The sequence below is a fragment of the Triturus cristatus genome, chromosome 6, assembly GCF_964204655.1.
Source record: "Triturus cristatus chromosome 6, aTriCri1.1, whole genome shotgun sequence".
NCBI lineage: Eukaryota > Metazoa > Chordata > Amphibia > Caudata > Salamandridae > Triturus > Triturus cristatus.
In genome coordinates, this window is record NC_140589.1 from 366,303,473 (window position 1) to 366,322,333 (window position 18,861).

Sequence of the window (18,861 nt, forward strand, 5' to 3'; positions counted from 1 at the left end):
TTAATATGGATGGCATATACAGGAGAGATGGTGTACCTTTCACAGATGAGGGAAACAGAGTCTTTCTTAACAACTTCAGACTCTGCATCGGCACTGACATGTAGCTACCATCGTCTCACAATAAAAACAAGGGCTCTTTTTAGAGCCACCCAACATCCAAACATACAACCTAGATTTTTCATAAAAAAATCTTACATTTTATTTCCTGGGAGTCGTGCACCCAGCGTGGCCAGGAGTCACGCACCACTCATGTTCACAGCAGGGGGCCGCGCTGAAAGTCACGCACCCCTCACGTTCACACTAGGGGGCCGCGCTGGGAGTCATGCACCCCTTGCGTTCACACCAGGGGGTCGCGCGGGTAGTCGCGCACCCCTCGCATTCACACCAGGGGACCGAGCTGAGCACTGTGCTGGAGACGCAACTCCAATTATTATTTTTTTTTAAATCCGGCTCCTACCACGGTCCTGCCGGCTCCCCTCGTCCTGCAAGAGCTGGCATTACTTTTCCACATGGGGAGCTACTGACATGCAGCTGCCTGTGTGGAAAAGCAATTCTGCTTTGGATGTTGGAAGAGAGAGCCGGTTTCCCTGCTCTCTCTTCCAAAATCCAAACCAGAGTTTTGCTCCTGCCCTACCATAGCAAACAGCAGTGTCCTGGGGGTGGGCACCCTAGGACACTGCAGGAGTGGGCCCTGGGGGTGGCGGTCCCCAGGGCCATCGAAGGCTCCAGGAGGGGGGCACCACGGCCCCCCTCACATCTTTTGCAAAGCCCCGGGGAGGTGGTGGTCCCCGGGGTTTGGGGGTCCAATATCAAACCCCGCATTTTAACAGTTAGTGCCCTGGGGAGGTGGTGGTCCTCGGGGCATGTGGGGGGGCTGGAACCTCCTCACACATTTTTATTTTTACATTTTATTTAAAAAATAGATCCCTAGTTTTGAAAATTTTGCGAAGATTCGTAAACCGACGCCAAAGGTATTGGGAAAAGAAAAAAATGCTTTTTGAATAGAAACAAGGTCCTAACTATAACTACCTACTGGCGACTGCCAGTAGTTTATATATATATATATATATATTATCTACTGGCGGTCGCCAGTAGATAGTTATAGTTAGGACCGAGTTTCCATAGGAAATCTCAAAATTCTATTTTGAATAACTTTGGCGCCGATTGACGAATCCTTGCGAAATTTTCAAAACTAATGGGGCGCTCCGCTCCGCTCCTACCCTGAAAGTCTCGGGGTGATTCGTCAAGCGGGGGCCGAGAAAAAGGGGGGTCCCAAAACACGTTTTCCCCATGGATTTTTCCATAGGGACTTTAGTCACAGCTACAGCCCGAACGGCTGAACAGAATTACGTGAAATTTGGCAGAGAGGTAGCCATAAGGTCCATGAAGTGCCTTTTGCAGGTTTGGTGTAAATCTGCTCAGTATTTCCAGAGAAAATAGCATTTAAATCAATATATATATCTGTACGCACGCAGCGTGCGCGCTGGGTGCGCGCACCTTGCCGTGCGCGAGCGCAATTCTGATTGGTTGTTAGATCTTAGTAAACATTCGAATCGGTCGAAACCAGGAAGTGTCGGCCGCCATTTTGTCTCTCGCACTCTGAGGGGGTGAAAAACAAATGTGGAGAATGTGAAAAGGGGGCAGGGTGGACAGTTCCTGACCCCCTAGCCGTGGTCAGGGGGTCCCAGAAGGACCCCCAAGGGCAAAAAAATGTTTTATTTTTTTTTCGAAAAATCGCCGAGTGCGCGCACCTTGCGCGCACCACCCAAACGGAAAAAATTCTGCGAAGTTCGCGCAGCGTGCGCGCACTCCATGATTTATCAAAAAAAATAAAAATGTATTTGGCCCTTGGGGGCGAAGCGCTCCGTGCCCACCGCGCGTGCACGGCACTAACTGCGAAAAGTGGGTGCACGGTGCGCGAGCGCGCGCCGAGAAAAAGTTTTGTTTAAAAAATATATTAATAAATACATAACTTAGCATTTAAAAAAACATACAAATTCACTGAAAAAACCATAGGTTTCACACACGTTATAGTTAGGAATTAGCATTTAAAAAACCTTGCAAATTCACTTAAAAAACCATAGGTTTCACACATGTTATAGTTAGCTGGGCATTTCCCTCGTAAAAAACCAATGAAATTCCCCTTTATAGTTAGTGCAGGCAACTATAACTCACGCGACCGCAATCCGCTGCTGATGATGTCAGATATTACATCACTGATGACATATGTATCTTTCTGAAAAAAAAAAAAGGAAATATATGTATAGCTAAAGATGAATGGAAGAAGACATGGGTAAATAAGTGTCTAAATACAGTGATGTAATATCTGACGTCATCAGCAGCGGATTGCGGTCGCGTGAGTTATAGTTGCCTGCACTAACTATAACGGGGAATTTCATTGGTTTTTACGAGGGAAATGCCCAGCTAACTATAACATGTGTGAAACCTATGGTTTTTTAAGTGAATATATATATATATACATATATATATGTGTGTGTGTGTGTGTATATATATATATATATATATGTGTGTCAGCAGTAGGTAGTTATAGTTATTAGTTTCCAGAGGAAAAGCATTTTTTTTACTTGCTATAACTTTGCCACTGGTTGACCAATCTTCATGAACTTTTCCAAAAAAAAGTGCCAAAGTAGGTTCGGGTTGTCATGGAAAGTTTGTGGGTGATCCGCACAGTGGAGACCGATAAATAGAGGTGCGAAAAAGGGGGCATTTGTAATGTTAATTCTAGGGCTGGGCAGAGCTCATGGAGTTTCAATCAGTGGAATTCTGTGGAGCTACCGAAAAACTCTGCGAGATTCCGCAGAGTTCCGTGAGTGGGATGAGTACTATTTCTTCTACCACATTGGCGTTCTGTCAATGATGTTGAATATTTTGAATATGCTATTCCGTTAATTGAAATAGCAACAGAGTACCGGCAAAGAAAAATTCAATAGTTTTGTCATTTCAGTGATTTCAGAAAAGCCTTCTTGCTTGTCTGATTAAAAATTGCAATCGCCCTTGCTGTCCATATTGAAAGAAAGCTATTTGCGCACAAAAAAAAAACAGCATGTTAGATTTCACCAAGTTTATTGGGTCTGTCAATGACTTGGTAGCAGAGTGTTTGAGAAAAGCAACCTCAATGGGGTAATGGCAGGGCATAAAATGTATGATATAAACAGCACTCCGCACAAGAATAGAATTAATTATGCTATGCAGGAATCTTACAAAATTAGTAACATTAATTTAAGTAATGGCTGAAGAAGCAATAAATCAACTGAATTCCTTGAAAAATTGTTTATTGAACATCTTGCAGTTTGTTAGAGAGAGGATACGGAGCCTTCGCTCTCAGCTACACTTGCCAGTGAACACCAAGTCTAACTATCATCATATCAGCTAATGTGTGGAATGTCAAGAGCAGGTCTGCTAATGCCAGCAGTGAGACAGCATGTCTGTGCACCTCCTCCGTGCCCTCTTAGTCATTCCTGCCAGCTCTACATGATGCGCGCCGCGCAGGTTCAATTTGACAGGCAGATTGGTCATGTCATAGGCTTCTTATTAAACCGATGCAACCAGGAAAATAAAGGAAAACCTTTGAAAGACCAGCTACGCATCCTCATTCTTCCGTGCTTTTCAAAAGAACTTTAGCTTATTTGCGCAGGGCTGAACAGAAGAAGCTGTGGATAGGAGGAGTTCCGGTATTGACTGTGATGTTGTTATAATAAATCTGTGCTTACAGGGCCTGTCATGGGTGCCGTAATGACGGTCAATAAGAAACTCTGCCTTAGAGAGAGCCAAACTTACACCTCTCTCCAAGGGACGAGGGGCATATCAACAAGGGCTTTATCTCTGCTTTTTTGCCTTTAAAAGCCAAAAAAGGAGAGATAAAACTAGCGCCCTATCAACAACAGGGTGCTAACATGCAAATGTGCATGTTAGCACCCTTTTACTCTACGCTTCCCCTTGCATCTCTAATGAGATGCAAAGGGGACGTTCCAGAGTAAAATAATGGGAGAAATGTCACTAAGCGACATTTCTCCTATGATCAAGAATGTCGCTAACCCTGTTAGAGACAAAAAAAGCAGCGCTAACCGCGGTTAACGCTGCTTTTTTACGTCAGGTATTTTTCTGACTTAGCCATGATATCCTATGGAAGGAGGATATCATGGCTAAGTTTGCCTGTCCCTATCAGCAAGGTAACGTGAGATTATCGCTGGGTGGGCCAACTCTGAACATCTAAAATTAAAGGGCTTGTTTGTTGTAGTGGATAACTTTCTAAGCAGAGCCTTTCCTTAATTTTCTAAATGAAGTTTGCAGAGCAAATAGGGTGGGGTGGGGGCGGGGTCATCGGATAACCACTACAGTAAAAAATTGTTGACCGCTGCACTGAATATGCTGACAATGAGGGAGATTATATGACTGTGCTCTAAAATATTCAGTGTTTCAACTTTCAAGACTGTGCATGACGATCATCCTGTGCTGCTTTTATATTACGCCTCCCAAAAGGTAGTAAGCGCTATAATGCAATTTTAATACTTTTTAAAGTACTACTACTATTATCCAGAAGCAGTAACAGCAAATGTCCACCCAACATGATTGCGTTCATGTTATCGACCTTGGTAGTTTGAAAGGCTGAATCAGCCCTCCCAAGATTCAAAACCCTGTGAAGTACTCACTGCGCCCCTCCACAGGGGCTGAGAACCCTGCATGTGATCAGACCGGAAGACAAAAGCCAGGTACGGCTGCCTCCTCTGAAACCTGCCTGGGAGAGGCAGGCAGAGCTTGGGGAAGCGATGAGTCACCTTCCTTGGAGTGAAGTTCCTCCCACCGACCTTGCCTGCTCCACACCGCCTCTCACCACCTCCCAGATATGCATGTGCAGGCGCACATCCTCCCTGACTGTGCCCTCCACAGGGACTGAGAATCCTGCATGTGCTGCCAGCCTCCCTGGGTGAGATTGGACTGGAAGACCGAGCCCAGACATGCCTGCCTCCTCTGATCTCTGCCTGGGAGAGTCAGGCAGAGCTGGGGAAGTGGTGAGAGAAGAATGCTCTCAGGAGCTGAGCATCCCCAACACAGACATGCTCCTCATCCTGCAGAAAGTTACTGTTATAATATTGTAAATCAAAGGTATCTGCAAGTCTTAAATGCCCACCAACCTCTATATTTATCAATTTAGAAGTGAAGTTTGGTGAACGTGCCTATAAACTCTGCTCCACTGGAACTCTGTCTTGCTTTGTGGATCACAGAATTGGAAACAGAATTTTGCACCCACCGTTAGTTAATTCTCATAGGAATGTCTTGTTGAACCTACAGTCCGAACCATGGGCCAGAATTTCACCAAATTTGGCAGAAAGATAGATGTTGTTTTACAGATTGTGTTTTTTGTAATTTGGTGCAAATCCATCTAGTAGTTTTTGAGAAATGTAAGCAGAATATCATAGATATATCTCTGGCTGCAGATATTTCACTGCGGTTTCGCAATGAATTGCGAATGCTAACAGCAATGCTGTATTGGGCAGGACGCAACCTGAATAGAAAGTTGCAGCCGCCGTTTTTTTATCCAGGAGCAGCTACTGGGACTGAAAATTTGTGGGACAGCTAACATAAGGGGTCAGGGTGGAGGAACTCTGACTCCATGTTTGAGAAATGGGTGTGATCATGACCCAAGTTGTGTCCAAAATGTATTTATTTTTCCCACGCAATATTCTTGAAGATGCCACAACTGCCAGCATGCCCCCCATGTACTGTCATGAGTATATTGTGAGTATTCTGACGTCCTCATGAATATTTGTGAAAATATATATTTTTTAAATCAGTAAATCATTAATATGCATTGTTATGGAGATATTGATAAATGTTTTATAGAATTATTTGGATAGGGATTTATCTAGTGTGCTGGTTAGAATTAATTATATAGTTCACATTTTTTAATGTGCTTGTGGCTATTGAATTTCTGCTTTTGTTTCCTGCTTTCGCAATGCATCCGTGGGGATCTCAATTACTGACGTCATCACGATTTCCAGCCTCACCACAAAAACGGAAAATAGGTTTTAGAAGTGGCTGTTCTAGAAACACATTTGAAAAACATGAAGTGTACTTTTATAAACCACTAGTGTGTAAAATACTGAAATTTGTGTGCATATATGTGATTCTCACCATATTGAAAAGGCGCTATCGTCGTGGTTAACGGAGTCATCGCGATTCCCCAAATTACCGTGAACAAGGAAAATAGGTCTTAAAGATGGATTTTATAAAGACTTGGTACCAAAATTTGAGTTTAAACATGTTTTTAAAGAAACATGTATATAGAAATATGTGTAGTGCAATGCTTAAAATGTATTTATTTCCTTATTATGTTTGGATGTGCTGGTGGCCGTTGAGAGTCTGCTTTTGTTATGCACTCTCGCGACGTGTCCACGACAATCGCAACGTCATTGCGAAAATCCCCAAAAACTGAAAAAATTGATCTTTTTAAAGAAAATTAACAATATTTTGGGCACTAGGTAACAAGAGCCTTTGTGTGTTTGTGACAGCTACACATAAGATGGGATGCAGAGTTTCAGGTTATTTAAAAACACTCTGTTGCCTTCATGTGTAAAGTGCAATACATAATTTCTATAAATTCTATGCATGTCAAAACGCAAATTGTTGGTACACATAAAGGCCATGCGATGGTATCTAGAGAATGCAGAAAAAGTTTTATTAACATCTTTCCTGGCTTTGTCAATCTGTGGATAGAATTGATTTGACCACTTTCATTACTGTCTTTGGCATATACTAGAGTACACCAAGACAGTGTGAGAAAAAAGCGGCATCAGTTCGGCAAAGGTTCCTTTCATTAGGATTTCCAGCCCTTCCCCAGTCAATGTGCCTAGGTCATTGCCACCACAGTGCACAATCATGAGGTGAGGAGCTTGGGAATCCACAATGGATTTAATCAAAGCCAGCAATTGATGAAACGTTAACCCTCTCTGGCCAAACCAAGTAAACTGATATTTGGCAAAACCAAGTCTCTGCCAAGACCTCTCTTTTCTGCAACCTCTTGTTGTGGTTAGAGTCTGTAAAAACCGTAGCCCCACGTGTTCTCGGCAGTGTGAGGTTGGTGATTTGTGGCAGAAGCAATAGTCTTAGATTCAACAGGCACATTGTGGTGGCTGAGAGAAGGCCTTAGACCAGGAATTTACCCACGAGGAAGGTTTTGGCCGCATTCTTAAAGCGTGCTAGAGAGGGGATTCTTCTGATGTCGGGCGGGAAGGAGTTCCAAATTCTTGGTGCTGCCCCGGAGAATGCCCTATTGTAGGTTCTTTTTTTCCGAAAATGGGCAGGTCGGAGCAGGAGGTTTCTGGCGGATCGGGAGTTCCTGCTTCCTCCAGATAACACAAGTTTCTGTGCCAGGTATGCAGGGGAGTTTGCGTATAGGGCCTTGTGTTTAATGCCTGCCAATTTCAGCTGTAGTCTGGCCTCTAGAGGGAGCCAGTTTAGAGCTTTCAAGTGTGGAGAGATGTGGTTGAATTTCCTGGTTCCGGTGAGTAGTCTGGCCACCGCGTTCAGACAGGCTTTTAGAGGTGCTAAGGAGATCTTAGGTAATCCCATGAGGGTGGAGCATCCATATTCCAGTCTGGAGATGACTAGAGCTTGGACTGCCATTTTTAAGTCAGGAGCATCGATGAAGGGTTTTAGTTTCCAAAGGTAGATCAGGTGGAATCTGGCTGATTTGGCCATTGAGTTAATGTGATCTCTCATTTTCAGGTTGCAGTCGAGGAATTTGCCCAGTGATTTGGCAGAGTCCACAATGGTCGGCGGGCAATTTAAGGCTGTAATGGCCTTGATCCACACCTGTATCTCCGGGTTGACTTTAGGGGGGGAGATCAGGAGAAATTCAGTTTTCTTTGCGTTGAGTTTTAGTTGGTTAGTGGCTAGCCACTGGACAGTTAGTTTCAGGGTCTCGTTCAGGGCGAGGATCTCCTCGAGTGATGAAATATTGATGTAAATTTGCGTATCGTCCGTGTACATATGGTGGGAGATATTAGCGGAGCGAAGAACTTCTGTGAGTGTCTCCAAGTAGAGATTGAAGAGGGTGGGTGACAGGGTGGAACCTTGGGGGACTCCAACTGTGACCGGGGTGGGAGCTGATAGGAGGAATCTCTGAGATCGGTTATGGAGGAAGGACCTGAACCATTCAAGGACAACGCCGTCCAAACCCATCCTGAGTTTAAGGCGTTCGAGTAATTTTTCATGATTGACCGTATCTAAGGCGGAAGATAGATCTAAGAGGATTAGAAGGCAGGTTTTGCCTTGGTCAAGGTCTTGGAGGGCATCGTCCACGATGTGGAGCATAGTAGTTTCCGTGCTGTGCCCCGGTCTGAATCCAGATTGAAAGTCATCGAGTAGGTGGAAGTTGTTGATGGGTTGACTTAGTTGGTGTTGTACGCACTTCTCTAAAACTTTGGCTAACAAAGGTATATTGGAGATGGATCTGAAATTGTCAGGTGAGGCAGGATCCAGCGCTGGTTTTTTTAGAACAGGGAGGACTTGGCCGGCTTTCAAGGGGTCCGGAATTGGTCCCTGCTGGAGAGAGGCGTTGATTATCGCAGTCCAGCAAGGGACAATGGCATGGGAGGCAGCAGCAAGGCAGTTGGATGGTAGTGGGTCATTGAAGTGGTTATTTGGGTTTAAGGTAGAGAGGATTTTAGCAGTGGAGTCTTCGTCATAGTATTCGAAGTCGGTCCAGCGTGCTTCATTTTTGGGTGAGGCCAGTGAGGGTAGTGCAGAAAAAGGGGGTTGTTAGGAGGGGGTTGAGAGCAAGAGGCGGTACTGAGTTCGATTCCTAGAGAAGCGATTTTATCAGCGAAGAAGGAGGAGAATTCATCCGAAGATACTAGAGACTTAGGGAATTCTTTCAGAGTTTTGGCCAGTTATTTGATTGGTGTTTGACCAGTTCAAAGAGCTTGTGGGGTCTATTCGTGGCATTCCCCAATTCCGATCTGAAGTATTCCTTTTTTGAATTGAGGATGTGCTTGTTGTAGGAGTTTCTTGCCTGACGGAGAAGTTTAAGGTGCGCAGTAGAAGGGTGCTGTCTCTAGATTCTTTCGGATTGTCGTAGGGATCTTCTCTCTGAGTTGAGGGAAGCAGAGAACCAGGGGTTTCTGTCTTTGATTTGTGTTCTTTTTCGTTTTAGTGGGGCAAGGTCGTCCAAAATGTTCGATATAGACGCCGAGTAGTGTTCCTTGAGGTTACTGACTGTAGTTATGTTCGAGGGGGGAGGAGGTCAGATTTGCAGCGAGCCTCCAGTTTCATAAGGTCAAGGTTTTTGGTGTCTCTGATCCAGCGTTTGGGAATCACCGGCTGCGGTGTCTTTGTCTTGAGTGACCCAGGTAAGATGAAGGAGATGGCGTGGGGGTCGGACCAGTCACAAGGGTCTATGGAGATAAGCTTGACTGAGGATTCCTTAGATATGATACAGTCAAGGGTGGCTCCTTTTAAGTGAGTTGGCAGAGAGCATTCTTGAGTCAGGGCTTGGTCAGTTAGAAGGTCTTTGATGGCGTTGACGTAGGGATCTTTGGGGTCATTCCAATACAAGTTGAAATCACCAAGGAAAATCTCTTTGGAATTTGAGGAAGTCTTGGATGTGATGACTTCCAGGATGTGATCGGTGAAAGAGTCATCTGACCCTGGGGGGTGGTAAAAGATGTGCAAATTGCAAAGATGTAAGGCGTTGCTGGAGATGGAGAGGGCGAGGTATTCGCAGGAGTCAGTAGTGTCCGTTCCGAGTTCCGTGACCAGGATGGAGGATCGGTAGATGCAGGCGATGCCTCCACCCTTACTGCTGGAATGCCTGTCTAGTCTAGCAATGTTGCAGTTAGGAGGGACTAATAAGTCCAGGCAAGGGGAAGAGTATTCATTGAGCCAAGATTCGGTTAGTATTACAAGGTCCAAATTTTTGTTCAGGATGAGGTCAGCGATATCGGCTGCATGTTTAACTGCCGATCGGCAATTGATTAAGAGACCAGATAGTGGGGGGTCTGGGGGAGTGTCCGGGGTCTGGACGGATAGGAGTATAGGCACAAGGTTGCTTTTAATCACATTTCTGTTATGGAGGGTAGCTGGCCTATTGGGACCGATGGTGACCGTGCTGATGGGATGTTCAGGACTCGTCTCAAGTGGGCAAGGGATGACTTGGGCAGAGTTGTGGTCATGGAGGATAGCTAGGATTTCATCTCCTGTGAGGTCCAGTGGAGTAGGGGTGGCGGTGGGGGGATTGTAGGTGAGTGCAAGAACTCGGGATTCCTCCTCAGAAAGGAAGCAGGGTTGCTTGCGCGGGCGTAGATGTCTCAGGGGAAGTGGGAGTGGGTCCTTGGGAGGCTCGGTTAACTGTGGGGGGCGGGTAGGTATGGCTTGAAGTTAGAAAGGGAGAGTTTGGCAAGGTGCAGGAGGTTAATAAGGTCCAGAATGGAGCTATGGATGTTCTGGGTTAGATTGGCCGCTCTGGAGTGCAGAGTTTCGAGATCAGTAAAGGCTGGGGGGGTTAGCGGGGAGGTTCAGGAGCCATGCTGGTGGCATATAACGGCAGCAGAGGCGACAGGTTAGCATGAGCCGACTCTAGTGTCTTTGGAGGCGTAACTGGCTCGCGGTTATTGAGGATGGCTGGTGGGGGGGGAGCAGAGGACTGGGGGTGACTCTGTTAGAAGTGCCGAGGGGCAAGCGATAGAGGTTTGGATGATCCACGTTGGGGGCCGGTGAAGGGCTAGATCGAGCTGAGTAAGGGGTCTTTGGAATAACAAAATTGAACTTCCAACTCAGTACTATGTAATAAACTGTTGTGCAGTATTTACATTTTAAAAAACTGAAGCTACGCATAGGGTTGGACTCTCATTTTTTCTGCAATTACTCCATGATGATAGCAAAAACATTGCAAACATGCGGAGACAGGAACCTCCTTTTGACAGAGAGGGAAAGGGTTAAGAGTTGCTAACCATTCACAAGTGGAGCTAGAGTTGTCTAAAAAGAAAGACATGATTTAATTTGCTGCCTTCTTCATCATCATGGAGTGAAAAGTTGAAGAGGTTGCCATTTTATAGTTGCTTTGTATGAGAGTGGAGTACAATTCTTGTTTTACAAATCTTAATAGTTTAACCCCTTCCATGCTCATGACGGAACGGTTCCGTCATGCGCATCGGTTGAGCTGTGCTCATGACGGAACCGTTCCGTCATGGCCCCGCCCGCGCTCGAACCCTTCAGCACCGCGGGGGAATCCGCGCCGCGCTGAAGGGGTTAAAAACTATTCAGAAAGAGCTAAAACAACAATATAGTCTATGAACTGAATTCACTGGTGTGTATATAAGTTTTTATTTAATTAAAAAATGCAGATTAGAAATGAAGATGTATTTGGGAGTTTGACAGAACACTGCATCACAGTGATGTGAAAAAATATATCAGATGAACTGTATCTGGCAGAGGGTATGTGTTTAAGATGTTAGTACTTTTGAAAGTTATCATGAGTAATGCCTTTAACAGATGTCTATGCATCATGTGCAGAACAGACAGATCTAAGTTATTTGCATTCTGGTACTTTTAGTCACATTGTTAAATAGGAGTAGTGTAGTCATGAATAAAACATAGGAAAATAGAATGTGCCTGTATGTGAATTATAATGTAGTAATACTTGTTAGGTATGTATTGGGAAGTGTTTGTCAATGAGGTTATTAACTTATATGAAAGGTTTGCATATGTTTAGATGGTGAGATATGTTTTTTCTGGTTGCAGATAGCTATATGTACTAAGAGACTGTTGAGTTTACTTAAAGATGCTGAGAACAATATATTTTTGTAAAGATGGCCTGAAGGTGAATATCTATTATTAAATCACATATATGTTTACATGGTGGTTTATGTTTTCCAAGGCTGTTGGAAATGTAATGTATATAGTGAGGGTGGTGTCTTTCTTTCAACATGCTCTGTCTAAAATTGGGGAGGGTTTATAGGGCAGAATGTCTTTTCAGAGTTTGTGTGCTAGCTTCACTTGGCATGTAACTTTTCTTTGAGAAATGCTGAATATATGTTTTAAAGACACAAAACATATTTGTGAAATGATATAGGTATGCCATAAAGAAGAGGTTTTGTGTGTGAGAATTGTTATTTTCAGTTTTAGACATCTGCTGATGCCTGTACACTCTGACTAAGAGAGCAATGTATACTCTTAGAGAGGCATATATGAAAGTATATATCAAGTGTTATATCTAGACCTATTCATTCACTCAGGTACTACAAATGCACTCTTCCGATCACACAAGCACTAATTATGTACTCATTGAGCTACAAAGGTGACACCCATGTGTTCATCCAATCACCAAGATAGTAGCAATATAGTTATGTGAATACACAAGCACTAACTATGCAGCTACGGAACCACTGATGTAGTTCCTACATACACAGGAAATCATGCAGGCACTACCTGTATTCTGAGGGAATCACCTAGGCACAATCTATGCACTCATCCAACCATACAGTGAGTATTGTTGTACCCAACCAGAAACACATGTATTTACAAGTATTAGTGAGGAATATGTACTCTTTTAGAACCATGTGATGAATTATATATGTAACCTGTCACACACTGTTTGCATGTACTCTGAAGAATTAGTGAGTTATATACTCTGATACAGATTAATGTGCAGATTTTTATACGCAGTGTTTCTCAAAATTTAAATCTTACACATGTAAGTAGTAAAGTATTGAAACATTAAATCTACCAGTTACTCATTGGTAGAGAGACATGGAAATAGTCTTATGTTGTGTTTTCAGATTTACAGTATTCAGATACTGTATGTACTTTTACATTTTGGTTGATGTTTACTTAAAAAATTAGTACATAAGGGATAAAGTAGTCTTTTAGCATGTATAAGTGAGAACTGAGATATGGTGCAGCTGTGTTATAGGTGAGAGTGCTATAAAATTAAAAGGTGAGCAATAAATTAAGTTTTGTGTTTTGGTGTGGGCTTGGTTCATTGAAGTAAGTGTTTGTAGTTATGAAGGTAGGTTGATTTGTAGATTTAAAACTGAAACATAGCATAAAAACTGTTTTTCTATTATTCAGACAGAATGCCTTCAAAATCCGGAGGAAAAGGAATAGAAGCAAGTACATTATCTATGCAGAACTGAGACACAAAAGGGGCAAAATGAATAAAAAGTGGTGAAAGAAAAAAGAGCTACTGGTAAGAGAACAAAGTCATTTCTTAAAACATATATGTGGCCTTTTCCAAAGATTACAAAATACTGAAAATAAAATTCAAACTATGAGAAAGAATAACAGTGGACACAACCTATATAACAAGAACAGGAAATACTGTACAAAAGATGGACACACCTTAACCAGGAGACAGAAGCAGTTCAAGACAATCAGAGCCAGGATGATTTGTAGTAGAATAGTTATAAATCTACAGAGAACTATGAAGAAGTATAGAAAAAGAAGAGAGGCACTGAAACAGAAAGAACGAGTTGAGAGAGTAGTTGATAAGGCCTTTGCTTTGAAGAGGAAGCTTTTTACTTTGAGTATAAATAGAATGAAGACTCTTGACAAAATGGTACTGTGCATGAGAAGACAACATCAGAAAATAAGGTTATTGAATAAAAGTAACTTTTGTACAGTTTTTGGTGGAGAATGTATGCATAGTTCTAGTACAGAGTTAAGGAAGAAAGCTATCTCGAGGATAATAGATCTGTTTAGGCTATTGATTATGGAGGACAAAGTTATGAAATGAAGAATGACAATCCTATAGCGAAAGAGGTCATGGTATCTACAAATGTAGAACAGGTTATTGGAGAACAGATACAAGGAAGGCGGAGTCAGGCACTCATATGGAAATGGAATAGTAATAGTGCATGTAGTAAATCCATTGATATATTAAGGAAATTTCTACATATCAACACAAAATAAGCACTTAATAAGGATTGGGTCCTTGCAAGATTAGAAAGCATACAAATTTGAAGGGACACTCACTAGCTTTTTTATCAATGAAAGTGTGCAAAAGCAACTTTCATCATTTCAATATGTTAGTTGTACACAACTCAACAATGTGAACTCTAGTTAGGAGGTTGTACTATGTGAAAACTCCTACTTTATGTTTAGGAGAAATGAATAGAGCACTTTTGTGTGGTACTGTGGCAGATACAGAAAAGGTTTGTGATGATGTGTAGTTTTGTTTCTTTGGTCCTCAGCAGGATTCTTGGAAAAATGAAGGGTTGCTATCTTAGTGACCTAAGTAAGTAACCTCCTGTCGACAATACTGAAACTTGTAAAGAGAAACCTTATGACCATAATGTGCCAAATGCAATAACAGTTTTACTGTACTGTCTTTACAACCCTGTTCCGTATCAGAAGCAGTCAATAGGTCATCAACATATTGCACCAATACATTACCCGGAGAAAGCGATTTTGACTCCAACTAGCCTTTTAATGCCTGACTATAGATACTAAGACTCTCTGTTTGGCCTTAAGGAGCGCGACAGAATCTAAAGCTTCTGTTGGCCAGGGTAAATCCAAACAAATGCATACTGTCTGGGTGGATAGGAATATTAAAAAATGCATTTTTCAAATCAATGACAGAAAAGAACTTAGCAGAAGATGGAATCATCGTTAAGAGCGTAGTGATATCAGGAACCACCGTAAACTGCGGAACTACAATTTTATTAACCTCTCGCAAATCAATCACAAAACGATAAACATCAAGAGCATCAGAGAATCCCAAAGGTGTCCTCTTAAGAATCGGAAGAATGGGACTATTACAAATGTTAGCTGATGTTTCCTCAACTACTCCCTTTTGTATCAAATCTTGAATAATCTGAAGAAGGGATGTTGGAGGCCAAGAAGCCCTCCTAGTTCTTCCTGTAATTCCTACACAGTGGAATTCCTGAGAGCTGGTCAGAGGCCCTACCCCTTCCTCCACCACTCTGCAAACGTGACTACTACTTTAAAAACCATAGCAATTCAATGAAAAAAAAACAAAGGTTACAGGGGTGTTATAGTTCGGAATTAGCATTTTAAAAAACCTGGAAATTCACTGAAAAAACAAAAGGTTACAGAGACATTATAGCTAGGGAATATAATTTTTTTTAAACTTGGAATTTCACTGAAAAAACAAAGGTTACAGGGATGTTATAGGCATACTGAAATTTCACTCTCACCAAAGCAGTGAAATTCAGCACCTTTATTACCTGAGCTAACTATAATTCACACCCCCACAATGCAATGCACAAGGGATTCCTAGCAGAAATGAGGAAACACCAATACTACATGGGCATTTCTGTATGAGTAATAATTGGCAAGTATTGGTGTGTAGCTCCTGAGAGCACTCAGATTTCTAGCATCAACTTGAGCTTTATGTTACATTATTAACCTTTTCCTGAGCATGACTCAGCAGATCCCCCTTAGCGATACTTCAAGAACAGCTATATCAACGTACCAGCTGAGCAGGGAAAAATGGCGCACACATCTGTCTCAATTTTCCATGTCAGGATGTGTGTAAGGCACACAACAAAACGTACCAGAGACTACCAAGCATTTTGATTTACCATTGTGAGTTATTGGTACACTTTTGCTCAAGTGCACACATACAAGAAATCCACAAGGTTGTTCTTTTGCAGAATAAATGTAAATGTGTCATTGCAAATATCAGAACAAGGGTAGTAAACACAAGTAAGCAGAATTTAAAGATAACAAAAGCAAACAACTAATGACAGTACAGTAGAATGGTAGATAATAAATATTTTAACGTTAAAGGTATGCTGTTTTATATGGGCGCAGACTTTAGATGTGGTCATTGTGCAATAAACCTTCATTTATTTTCCGGGCCTAAGGCTGTCTTGGAGGCTATGGTTGAATTGTGTCTCGTTTGTTACAAGATGATGGCCTTGGCTCTGTTAATCAGATATCTGCATTGCTCTATCTCCCTCTCTCATCATGTCTGCTGTGAACAGTATTCATACTGCTTGTTTTGGGAAAAATCAACCTTGTCGTTCATGATCTAAGTTGAATGAATGAATGGATGAATAAAAATTTATATCGCGCAACTAAGCCCGAAGGCATCAAGGCGCCTAGCAAAAAGGATCAAACAGACCAGGGCTACTCCTGCGGATAGGCCTTGTCAAAGAGCCACGTCTTTAACGCATTTCGGAACATAGGGAGATTCTGCTGGGATTTGATTTCAATAGGGCAGGAGTTCCATAGTTTAGGAGCTAGTGAAGAAAAGGCTCTCCCTCTCCATTTATCTTTTTGAAAGCGGGGAACTGAGAGTAGCTTCCTTCCCTGGGAACGCAGATTCCTGCTAGGGACATAGGGAGCTAACAACTCCCTCACTCCTTCTGCCCCGCTGCCAGTCAGGGCCACAAAGGTCATGCAAAGGATCTTAAAAGCAACCCTATCTTGGATAGGTAGCCAATGAAGGCTCTTTCTAGCAGCTGTGGCTGACGCAGTCCTGGGAGCGTCCAACACAAATTTTGCTGCCGCATTTTGGGCTATTTGTAAACGCCGCACAAGGCTCGTAATGATACCAGAGTAGAGGGCGTTGCAGTAGTCCAGCCGTGAAGCGACCAGTGCAAGCACAATCTGCTTGCGGGCCTGCGGCGCCAAATAGTGTCTAATTTTCTTAAGGGTTCTGATAATGCCCCAGCAGGTGGAAACCGTCCTGTTAACCTGCTGAGACATAGAAAGCACAGGATCAATCATCACCCCTAGATTACAGGCCAGGACAGTGGGTGTGGGACAGACTCCCATGGAGGGGGGCCACCACTCCGAAGACCAGATGTCCCTATTCCTGCCGAAGATGAGGACCTCGGTTTTTTCCCCGTTAAGATTTAGTGAATTATGAATCATCCACTGAGAAACTGCCTCCATGCAGTTCCTGAACCTAGGAGCAGGGGAGCTGACCGAGTGGGAAAGGGACACCATGTTCTGGGTATCATCTGCATATGACACCACTTCCAGCCCAAATGATCTTATTAACCTTGCAAGAGGGGTCACATAGATGTTAAAAAGGGTAGGGCTTAAAGCCGACCCCTGCGGCACCACACATTGCACAGGTAGGGGTGTAGATAGAAATTCCCCCAATTTGACCGTCTGCACCCTCTGATTTAAAAAAGGAGGCCAGGAGGTTCAAGACCAGTCCTTCCACCCCAATCTCCCTAAGGCGAGATATCAAAACCAAGGGAGATAGGGTGTCGAAGGCAGCTGTCAAATCCAACAGGACCAGAAGAGTGGTATGACCAGAATCAACCACCGTGCGGATGTTGTTAAGCACTACGGTAAGGGCCGATTCCGTGCAATGATGTCGCCGGAAGCCATGTTGGGACTGATCAAGACAGCCCGAACTGTCTAGGAAAGCCGTAAGATGTTCATTAAGATGTGTTTCAAGCATCTTCGCCGGAGCGTGAAGCAAGGAGATAGGACGAAAATTCTTGAGGATTTCCGGATCTAGAGAGGGCTTCTTAAGAAGGGGCTTCACGACAGCACTTTTTCACAGAGCAGGAAAAATACCCTCCTGTATAGCTTTATTCATAATGGTCAAAAGCGGAGGCAGAAGCATCTGCCGACACTCCTTAAAGATTTTAAGAGGGCAGGGATCCAGAGGGGAACCTGACCTGGTCTTACTCAACAACCTATCAAGCTGTTTCAGAGAGAGCGGAGGGAAATGGGACAAGTGCGCAGACGGAGCTCTGCCACCCTCTTCCCCGGCAGAAACAGCCGATGGGGGCAGGCTCAGCACTGCTCTCTGCAAGGCAAGGGCCGAGTAGATATCGGCTATTTTGGCATGAAAGAATTGTGCTATATTGTCACAGAGGGCCTGAGAGCTAGGAATAGGATCCGGCATTTGCAGGGTGCAAAGAGAGTCTGCAATTTTAAAAAGATCCCTGGGGGAGGTGAGAGCAGAGGTAAGTTTGGAAAAATACTCTTGTTTTTCTTTAATCACCTGAGCCTTATATCCCTTAAGGAGGAGTCTATGTTTTTCCCTCTCTTTGAAGTCCCCGCTTGCCCTCCACAATCTTTCCTGCCTCCTACAACCCTGCCTTAGCACTCTCAAAGGCTGTGAGAACCACGGGGCTGAGGGTGTCTTTCTTGCAGAGTAGCGGAGAGAAACCGGAGCCAGTCGATCCACCGCCAGAGCTATCGAGTCAGTGAGCTCACACGCCACCAGGCTAACATCCTTTACTGTGGCAGCAGATATATTAGGAATAAAAGGAGCCAACGTATCGTTAGTGATATTCCTAAAGTTACGCTTTGGTTCCCTCTTACCAGGACCTCCCAGTTGAGAGTATGGGCGAGAGGTCTGAAGCCTCAAGGGGACCGCTAGGTGATCAGACCAGACCAGCGGTATAGGAATCTCTGTCTTCAGCCTCACATCGTTGGAGAACACCCCATCAAGAATGTGACCTGCCCGATGTGTGGGGTTAGTAACTACTTGCTGAAGACCAAATGCAGACAGAGATTCAACAAGTGAGGACATCTCTCTGGAGTCCACATTGTCAAGATGGAAGTTTATGTCTCCCAGAACCGTAAGCTGGGCACAGCCAAATTAGGGTTCTAGGAGATTAAGCAGGGTATTCCCAAAGTCTGCTCTCGGGCCTGAAGGTCTGTAAATCAATATACCGGAAAAGGGAGCAGCGGAAGGAGAGGTTATCGTGAAGTATAGAGCCTGGAAGGGGTCTGCGGGGGCGGATAGAGTAGAGATCCGGCAGGAGTGGGAACTCTTATATAGAATCCCCAGACCTCCTCCCCTACGACCCACCCGGTCCAACCTGACTAACGCATAGCCCTCAGGGATAGCATCCACCAGGTCAGGCCCAGAAGAATCAGTGCCCAGGTTTCAGTGATGAA